The sequence below is a fragment of the Aythya fuligula genome, chromosome 1, assembly GCF_009819795.1.
Source record: "Aythya fuligula isolate bAytFul2 chromosome 1, bAytFul2.pri, whole genome shotgun sequence".
Classification (NCBI taxonomy): Eukaryota; Metazoa; Chordata; class Aves; order Anseriformes; family Anatidae; genus Aythya; species Aythya fuligula.
In genome coordinates this window covers 66,843,250-66,853,809 of record NC_045559.1, presented here as the reverse complement: position 1 = coordinate 66,853,809, position 10,560 = coordinate 66,843,250, and positions in this window count along the sequence as shown.

The window sequence follows — 10,560 nt, the reverse complement described above, 5'->3', positions numbered from 1 at the left end:
ATATACTGTTAGGTATTATGTAAGAACAAAATAGATTTTTTTTTTATTTTATTTTTAATCTACATTTATTGGATAACATTTTGATTTTTTGCCTAGCCAAAGGAACACACCTCTGTCTTAGCTATATAGGCTGTTTTTGTTATTTTGAAAATCTTTTCTGTATTTTTTCTTGTTTTTAGAATGTATCTAAATGAAGTTCTAATACTTATGATGGGGTTCTTATATTTTCCAGAAACATTTCAGGCTGAACAATTCAATTTAAATAATATGGTGTAAGGTATCTCTAGTTTGGATTCATTATTTTATTTTAGAGACTGTTCTGGTCTCTACATAGTCGAGGACAGAGGATAATAAATTCTCTTGCAAAAATGTGAAAAAAAATCTAAAATTGATAAAGATATAGCTTTACACATTTATTTCAAGAGGTGTCTACTTCAAGTCATTGCAAATAACAAGGAATAAGTCAGATTTCTTCTAACATTGTTTTGTTTTTGTTTTCACTCTCACAAACATTGGATGCAAAAATGGTATTTTCTCTGAGGCAGCTGTTGCTTTTCTGCCAAGGTCAGCTCTGCAAGCTAACTTTGTACTTTTCACATGGCTGTTTTGTGCTTCAGTGATTTCTCTGGTGTATTAAGAACAAACAGGCTCTTCTCCAATGTCAAATGATCATGCCTTCTCATTATTTCCCTGCTTCCACTTTAACCCATACAACTCTTAAAGCCCCAGGAAGATGCCCCCATCCCCTCATCCCACTCCATCCTTAGTCTGCCTGCTCTCCAGCTGCTTGACTGCTGAACTGAGTAAGAGCTGAAGGTCTGTCTGAGAAGGCAGGATTTAGGCTGTAATAAGAGGAAACTATGGATAAGCAGAAACCATTATGGATCCAAGAGCAGCAATGAGTAAGGTCAAGGATGCACTTGAATTTGTTCCTCAGAAAAGCCATGTGCTTACAGAATTGGTCGAAGATGATGATTGCAGTTGTTATAGGAGAGTGCTGTGTTTTGTTTTGTTCAGGGCCTAAAATGGACTATCTGTTCTATTGTAACTATGATATATTTTCTTCTTTTTTTTTCCCGTCTTAGGTGTAGGACCCAAATATTGAATATGTTTTTCAAAATGAAGTGGGAGCCAAATGTACCATGCAATTGCAAAATTTGAAGGTTCTTAACTCTGTTAAATCTTCACAGCTTTAGCTACTTCATCCTCAGTGTTACGAGTGTTGTGGTCTGGGCTGTGGTCCAGAGTGAGCTTTGGTTTAAGTGTTCTTTGAGAAATAGATGTAGTGATCAACACCTATATACTGAGATAGTACAAATGTGACATATATACTGATGGATAGTATGAATGTTGTTTCTATGCATATAAAGTTTCATGAAGAGCCAGCTGGAAAAGCTTGATACTTTCTGGCTTTATAATTCTGTAAGATAAATAAATTCTTCTCTGTTTTATATCTCTAACTTAATTATAAACTTCCTATTGTAATAAGTGCAGCTGTGGCAATGTGGGCTTGGAATCTGCAAGATGCTAGAGCAACACTTGGGCAAATGAAGTGCTGGTTGTTGGCAGAAAGAGGATCTTCATATGAGTCCAAGAGATGACTCAGTGGTAGAAAAGGCAATTTTAAGTTACCCCTTGTTGTGACTTATAAAAATATACCTGGAAGCCAACTTTTTCTATTTCCAAGTATCAATACAGGACTCCAAACATAACAAAACAAAGGAAAACAAAACAAAGGAAAACAAAATGAGAACTACCAAAACAAGAAAAAACAAAACAAAACAAAACAAAACAAAAAAACACTACAAAAATAAAACAAGAATGAGTCTCAAGAAAGTGAAATAAAGCATATTCAAATTCAGTCAACTTAATGAGAAATCAAGTGCAATTTATTTGGCATATTTCCACAATTTAACACAAACTGTAATACTATGTTATAATTAGTTAGCTGTGATTCCTATAAAGAGTTTATTGCTCTCCTCCTGGGGCCCAGGAGGAGACCAAAACCTCATTTTTGTCCAATGTGGTAAAAACTACATACAAGTGAGACAAAATTTAAAATGCAGGTCATTAAAAATCATATTCCTCTAGTATAAAATAATAAATCCTCTGAAGAGAAAGCTCTGCTGTTATATCTCTCAAGATTTAATATCCTTAAATATCTTAAGGATAGAAATTGATGACTGGAACAAGGATAAGGTCAATATAACATAATAAACTCAATGAAATATATCAATGAGCATGAAATATGAAAAAAATCACTTGCTGACAGAGGGTGATAGGCAACTGTGAGCTATTTATTTCCAATGTACTGTGCGCTCCACAGTCAAAACCGTCAATTTTGCTATCAGTTGTTCAAGTTCTGTCTTAATTTACTTCAATTCCTAGCTCATAAGGTATTATTTAATAGCAAAAATGAAATCTTCCTAATATAAAAACAAAATATTATGAAAAACATGTCGATAGGAGAAAAAAAAAATCCTATTTACTAATCGGTCTACTACTGAAGAGACCTTGATTGTGTTTGAAGTTACTTAGAAAAAATAATATTTTATTATTAGAAAAAATAATATTTTATTATTAGAAAAAATAATATTTTATTATTAGAAAAAATAATATTTTTTCACTAGGATAAATATGCTTTGAGCAATACTCTGTTTCCATATCTGGCATCAATAATAATAATAATAATAATAATAATAATAATAATAATAATAATAATTCATATTCAGAGAATAACATTTTTTATATAAAATGAAACTAATTCTTTGTTATTCTATAAAAAGACACAAACACTACTGTATTAAAATTATGCAGTCCTGCAATGAACCCTAACTTGTTAACATAAGCTTGTGTGCATTTCAACAGGGGTGTATGGTAAGCCATATTTCATACAAAGCAGAGTTCTAAAATAAGGTGATTTGAAAAGAAAAGGGTTTTCATTTATTTACAGACTGCAAAAGAAGTCTTGGATCATAAACATTTGGATCATAAAGCTGTTGGGACATGATGAGAGATGAGGGAATAGCCAGGGAGAAGACCTCTCAAGTTAATGTTGCTAGTCTTAAGGAGCAACTTGGGGATAAGGAAGAAAAAGGCTGGATATGGAAATGGATATGGATATGGATATGGATAAGGGAATTCATCATATTTGCGTTTTACATCAATATGTTAACTAGGCCTTGGATGAGTATGTGAAATAAAATAAAAGCAATAGAAGAACTGGAAGAGTTACAATAAAATGGACACAATAGTCTGTGAAACCCAAATCCAAAACAACTTACACTGGTAGGAATCCTTTTAGCTCCCAAAGACTAGGATACATTCTATTTGAGAACTTGTTCCTTACACTGCTGGGTTCTTTATTAAGATTATAGGATAACTATAATAATAATAATAGGCCTTTTAAATAATAATCATAATATACTATTGGAAAGGATGTTTCAAACACCGTCTTTCTCATTTTCTTTTCCTTGCTCCCAGATTTTGCAGGCATGACCATATTATTGTTGTTATTCTGTAGAACAGAAACGCTTCAAAGCACTAGAAGCAGGATTATGCAATGGCTAGAATAAATCAATGAACATGGATTGACCCTACTCTGGGGAGCTTAAAATCAAATGCAGAATGAAAAACAACTGAATTTAATGTACAAATGCTTAAAAAATGTGAAAACATGAGATAGCTCTAGGGCATTAGAGCTAGAGACAAAGTTAGGGACTGACTAGGCCATGGAACAGCTCTGCAATAAAGGACTTGGGTATCCTGGTAGACAGCCAGGTTTGAGCATGCATCACCAGTGTGCACTGGGGGAATGAAGACTAAGCACATACTAGGCTGTAGTAACAAGAAGATAGCTACAGATCAAGGAAAGTGATTGTGCTTCTCCAATAGTGCTTGTGAAACCATTATCTAGAGCAGTGATTCTGGTCTGGCCCTTGAGTAAAAGTAATATGGACAAACTGAAATGAGTCCAGTGAAAGGTCGTGAAGATAACTTATTTGAGTGATACGATGTATAAACAGGATCTGAGAAAACTTCAGCCCTAAGAACAAAAAGCTTACAGGAGATCTTACTGCTGTCTATAACTACCCAGCAAAAGCACGTGGAGGAGACAAGGTCAGGCTCTGCTCAGAGATGCACAAGGGAAGGATGTGAAGCAATGAGCACAGATTGGAATTTGGAAAATTTAAAGTAGATAAAAGGGGAAAAAAATCACTGTAAAGTTGGATAACAATGGGACATGGACAGTGTGGAATCTGTATTTCTTGGAGACACTAATTCAGCTGTACAAGTCCCTGAACAACCTGATCTAACTTTGATGTTCACTTTGCTTTGAGCAGAAGATTGGACCAGATGACCTTTAGAGGTCCTTTCCAAACTGAATTATTCTCTGAATCTGTAATTTGCTGATTTTCATTTATATTAAGGCCTGTTTTACACCAAGTCTTGAAGTTTTGTGGGGCTTTCAAGTAAGTATATATAAATAAATAAATAAAATATGCATATAAGTAAATTAAATGGTTAATCTATGTTGCTGAAGCAGGGCAAACAAGAATCAGGACCACCGAATCCCAGATTCATCCATGAGAGTCCATCATGTAGGGTCACTGCACTGGGCAAACTGCTGTGTGGAGGAAACAAGCCACAGTCTGTTCTGCAAAAGTTTGCATCTATTTGAAAAGAGGAAAATTCACTCGGCTCACATCTGAGTATATGCCAGTGCTGGTCACTCCAATATCCAACTGGAGTTCCCCCCATATGGAGAAGATTCACTCAAACATAACGTTATCTTTAAAGCTTTCCGCTTTCTTGGCCAGTAGCTTCTCCAGAGAACTGAGCAGGGAATTTCATAAAATCCCCTGCATGTTCCCTATGACAAGCCTATCAATTACGTGTGTTCAATTGCAAGTGAGTGGAGAGTGTCTACTAGATTAGGTAATATAATGTCTGCCTGCCTCTCTACCAAAGGAAAAAAAAAATAATCCTGTCAAACTGTCTCTACCTGCACTTCCTGAGCAGGATGAAACACACACAAGCATTTTTCATTTATTGCTATGCTTTTGGATTCCTTCAAAACTGAGGCAGCATCCACCTCATAAATGAGGAAAGTTAATTGAAAATTGCTCTCAGCATACAGAGCCTGACACTGGGGAGTATTGTCTCTCTGTGCTATAGTGATTTGATTGGGGCTGCTGTCAGATGTTATATACTTTATGTTCGACTCAGTACTGAAAAACAGCCTTTGCTATTTGCCCTGTTCTCACAGACAGGGAAGCTCAATCCATTGTTCCTGATTTGTTTTGAATTGTTTCAGTCTTCATGCTGATAATTTAACAGCCTATAACTTAGATGAGGATAATGAGAATGTGTCTTTGGAATAATGCAGAGCAAAGGCACATGGAAGCATAATTAATTCTAGTTTCATATTACTTTCTGTGTCCTGATTTATCTGTTTCAACAGTCACTTACTCTGTAAAGTTCAATAGTAATTTTGCAGTGTATTTTGCCTGCTCCAATGTCCCATCAATTGAAAATATCCTTTTGGCTTCAGTGGACTTTAAATTCAGTTTTATCACAATTCTCATCTTGGGATTTCAGAGTGTCTTGTAATTACTGCTGAATAAGTCTTTGTGGTGTCACTCTCCTCCCTGTAACGATTCACTTTATCCAGAGGGCAGGGTAGAGTTTGGAGGCAGAGAATAACAAATAAATGCAATACTAGCCATTCATCCTCTATGTGTGAAACCAGCCTCTCCTGTGGTTTCAGGTACAAAACCCTCACACTCCCTCATGATGGACCTGCACTTTCCTTTAGGATTATAAAGAATGTAAAAAGAAAAGAAATGATATTCTTATTTTTACCCTTATTCCATTTGACTGTGGTATGCATATAATACATCTTTAAAAGACAGTTTATTTTTTAAATGCAGATACCACACCATTTTAAATTGTCATGGAGCCTCTATTTTGAGGGAACTTTAGGAGAACTGTTAAAATGAAATTGTTGCCATTTTCTACAGCTTACAAAACATGGGAGCATACCAAAAAAGGAGGCAGTGAAAGAATTTTTACAACTGTTATCAAAACAATTTAGGAATAACTTTCACTCTGTGATAAAGATAAAGAGGTTGTTTGGACAGAAGTTTAGAGATACAAATATTTTAGCATTTCTACTTTCAAAAGAGTTTTGGGGTATTACAGTGGAAGTCCCACTGAGTATCTCATTTGTGTTGGCTTCATTTTTGTTTTCAGACTGAAAAGGAGGGATGTTCCAGACATCCAAGGTTCACTTTCTACACCTCTATTGGAAAAACAAAAAAACACACATGCACAAAAAAAGCCCGAAACATACCACCCCCCAAGTTTCAAGTGTAAGAGAAAAATGTCATAAAGCTGCAATATATATATATTTTTTTTCCTCAGATCTCACAAATCCAAAAATACTTCGTGGGTTACATATCCTTGAAATATGTTTCTGGTAGACCAGGTAAGCTAGCAGTACATTGGATAAATCTCTGTCATGTATTGCTGTCCTGTGGTTGTGAATCCAAAAGCTCTTTTGCTTCCCGCAGGGAGTCTTCAAAATTATCTATTCAGTTATTTTCAGCAACTGTTTGTTTGTTGGATTAACTCAGTTCCCTCTCTTCATATTTTTCTTGTAGTCCAGAAATATTTTTAAGAAGAGTGTGTTCCCACTACTCAGTATGTTTGCTTTAGAGGTTAAGAAATCTGTGTTGTGTTCTAACAGTTTCAGTCGATCTCAGTTTTCCCCTTTGTTCCCATACAGCTGCACCAGGCACAAGCACAGCCTGATCAAGACCATTCAACCCCCCTTCTTTAAATTCAACAACAGTCTGGGTGTCTCTGCCCTTTTGGAGCAGTGCATTCTGCTGGCTCGGAGGAAGAAGAAATTCTTCTCATGGCCAAATGATTGCTTATTCTTTTAACACAAGATAATGTAGAAAGGAAGAGCTGACATTATTTTTATTATTATTTTGTCTATTTTGGGAGGATACAGAGTCTCTTCTCAGCACGGTGGCCTGGTTGTGCTAGGCACTGTATATATACATAAGTGAGGACAAGTCCCTGCCTTGAAAATCTCACCCTTTTCAAAACTGAAACCACAAAAGATGTGGGGAAAAAAAAGGTTCTGTAAACAAGCAGGCTGATTATCATTGTGGGTAAGCTTCATTTTTTCCTTCAGCTCATTGAAAAGCACCCCTGTGAAGGGTCACAAGGGAAGGCGTCTCAGGTTTCTCCCACTTCAGATGTCGGTGGGGTGAGGAGGAGGGGATGCACTGCGATGCTAAGCTTCCACATGGGACCCCTTCTGCTGGCATGTCCACCAGCTGCAGCCTGGCACTATGGCTATTCCCCCCATACCCTTTCCCCTCGGCACCCCCTTGCACCTTATGTATGTGGTCATGGCAAGAGGGAGAGCCTCCACTGCTGCCTGGCAGAGGATTGGGACACCAGCTCCATCATGGGGACAGGGTCAGCTCTGCAGGCCTCACGCTCATGACATGCCATTGATGGGTTTATTGAGGACGAGATCTTTCATTTTTGAAGAGACAAACTTCATTTTTTGGATATCTAGCACTAGAGGGGCCAAATGACGAGCACCTTACTGCCACTGTAAAGGATAAAAATGCTTCTGGCCCGTATGCCACTGTGCAGCTGGATGTTGATGGTGCACTTACTTATAAAGGGGTGAGCAAAGTGCTAGGAAGTCTTGATAAAAAATGAAAGGAAAAATAGCAAAAGAGGGCAAGACTGACAGAGATGGCTTTAACTTCATGTTACGTGCAAGACCTTGTTATTGGTAAAGAGGAAATCAAGTCAAGAATTTTTATTCTAATGAAATTCTTAACACTAATATACAATACAGAGTTAGTAGTAGTTGTACCATTACAATACAAAAATATTCATGATCCAAGTTATCTAATCAATATAAAATTTGTCCTGTTGAGAATGCAGTTTAAAATTGTATACAAAATAACAGTCTCACAAACCTACCTCTCATTTTCCCGAGTTATACTCCTTTCCACTGCCTCTCTGAGACCAATGGATGATAACACCAGTCTTCCTTTTGGACAAAGCGTATAGCAGACTTGTAGCAAGACATCAGAGTCCCCACGGCCCTAGGAACATCACCAGACCTTGCTGTACCTGCCCCACTTCTCCAGGGCTCCCCACTTTGCCCATAGGCCAAGACCCCACATCAGACCCAGGGGCTTTCAGCCCCTGACCCAAGGATGCTGCAGCAGGGCCAGATCCAGCTTTCCACAGCTCTTCCCATGTCCTGGAATGACCTTAGCCTGTTCTTGTCCCCAGAGAGGTATTCAGCCATCCTGGGGCAGTGTCTGACCCTGGTTCATTCACCACATGTGAATGGTTTATCCCCTTCCCATCTCCAGCATCATCCTGTGTCTGTGTGTCTCTGGGCTACATCCTGTGTTCGTGTTTTTGAGGCTTCTGCTGTTCTCTTGTACCAGGGTTATACATTGTAACAGGGCTATAAATATGTCATAATACACAGGCTATCAGGTCATTGCTATTGTTTGTATAGAAATGATGATCAGGCCAAGTAGAGTTACCATATGATTATACCATATGATTTTCCTCAGCTCTAGAGCTAAGCAAAAATTAAGCAAATGAGGCAATAGCCACTTGGTAATTAGAAAATTTTTCTTACAACTACATAAACTGAAACAAAGTTCCGGGCAGGCCAAAACACATCTGAAGTCCAACCTGACCTGAGGCCTTGACACATTAGAGCAAAGCCAGAGGACTGTCCCAGTAATAGTGCTGGGTTTCTGGGCTAGGAGACTACAGCTGGAACACAGGGCTGGGCAGAAGGGACAGGCACTTCTTGGGGGTGGAGAGAGAACTGAGATTTGGCAAACAGCCACCCTGCCAAAGCAAAGTATCCACTGCCCAAAGGCACCCTGATGCCCAAAGGGACACAGGGGTGGATCTTGCAGTGCTATCTTCTCTGTTGTGACACCACTTCTGCAGTTACAGCTGAAAAAAATGAGTATGTTGTTGGCAGGATGGCAGTTAGAAGGATGGTGCCCTCAAAGACCCCTCCAGAAACCATCTCTGGACAGAGGCAGTGACCTCCAGCCAGGAGACTTCCTGAGTACTTTTTCCATGCCCTAGCCTTTTCTGCTCAATGTTTCCTCAGATGTGTGCAACAGCCAGTGGGACCCAATCCCCACTGCTGCATCTGTAGGAGAGAGACAGTGCCAAACAATACGAGCTTTCTTAAACCCATGGGATATAAACACATCTTTGCATTGTTTCTGCTTGGAAAAGTATGCATGTGATGTATGCCCTCTGAAATCTCTCATCCCCTCTTTACTAGGCAGGACAATTTTGGAGTGCAGAAGGTCCTTTAGATCTCTGGAAGGACATAAAAAGATACATACTATACCTTTGCTTATTTGTTTAGTAAAAACGGGAAATATTTGCTTCTGAATACATACATCTGCAGTCTACTTCCAAGGTAAGGAACCCTAAGAGATTTTAAGAAGATAGTGGTGATAAATAAATAAATAAATAACATTAATAATAACAAAAAGCAATTAGCATTAATTAAATCCTAAAAATTCTTGACATGGAGGAGAACAGCATACAGTGATATTAGTATAAATTGTATGTGATGCTTCCCACTTATAAGAAATATGCACACTATGTCCTATAAACTAATAATTATAAACTAATGTTTGGGATATTTTAGTGACTGTGGAGTCACTGTCTTCAACTCCTCCAATTTACTTAAAGGTGTCTGATAAGAAGAAACATCTCACAAGGGGTTCAAAGGTCTTTGAGGCAAGATCCTAAACAAAAATGCCAGTGAAATCAGTAGTGGGCCTTAGGATAAATGTATGAGGCAACTAAAATAGAAAATTATTGTTGGCTTCCATAATATGGATTCAAAAATTGATTAAAAATGTGTGTTGACTGACATGTTATTTATATTCTCTTCTCTTGAAGTTCCATCTGTTGCTTTGCAGTGATTTCTGTAGCGTGCATAGAGCTTGGGTGATTTAACACAAGTAATTGAACCCTACCTTTCTAAAGCATGTTTCTGTTTGGTTGTGTTTATGTTGTCACTTTGTCTCATAGTATCATGTAGTGTGCTAGTAAACCGTTAAGATGCCACTGCAGTCCACTGCAGTTCATCTCGTGAGCTTTGCAGGTTGATTGCTTTTTCTAGGCAGATTTTTATTCTGTATCCAACAGTAGCTGTCAAACTGCTTGCTCAGTGTCAGACTGCACAAAGGCCCTGCAAGCATACTTCTCCTTATGCTCCACAGGGTTGCACAAAGCCTCCTAAGGTAGACAGCTTCCTCCCTTTCCCAGCATACCTGAGCAAACAGTTGTGACCACCTCAGTATGAAATTCACTAATGGCTGACTAATTATCATAATAAAGACAAGATTTAGACTCCTTTTTAATTATTAGCCTTCCCTGACTTGACACGTTATAAGCTCACAAAAGGTCTGCTTTGATTCGGTAGGATGTGTGCTTCAAATGCAGGTATTATCACAG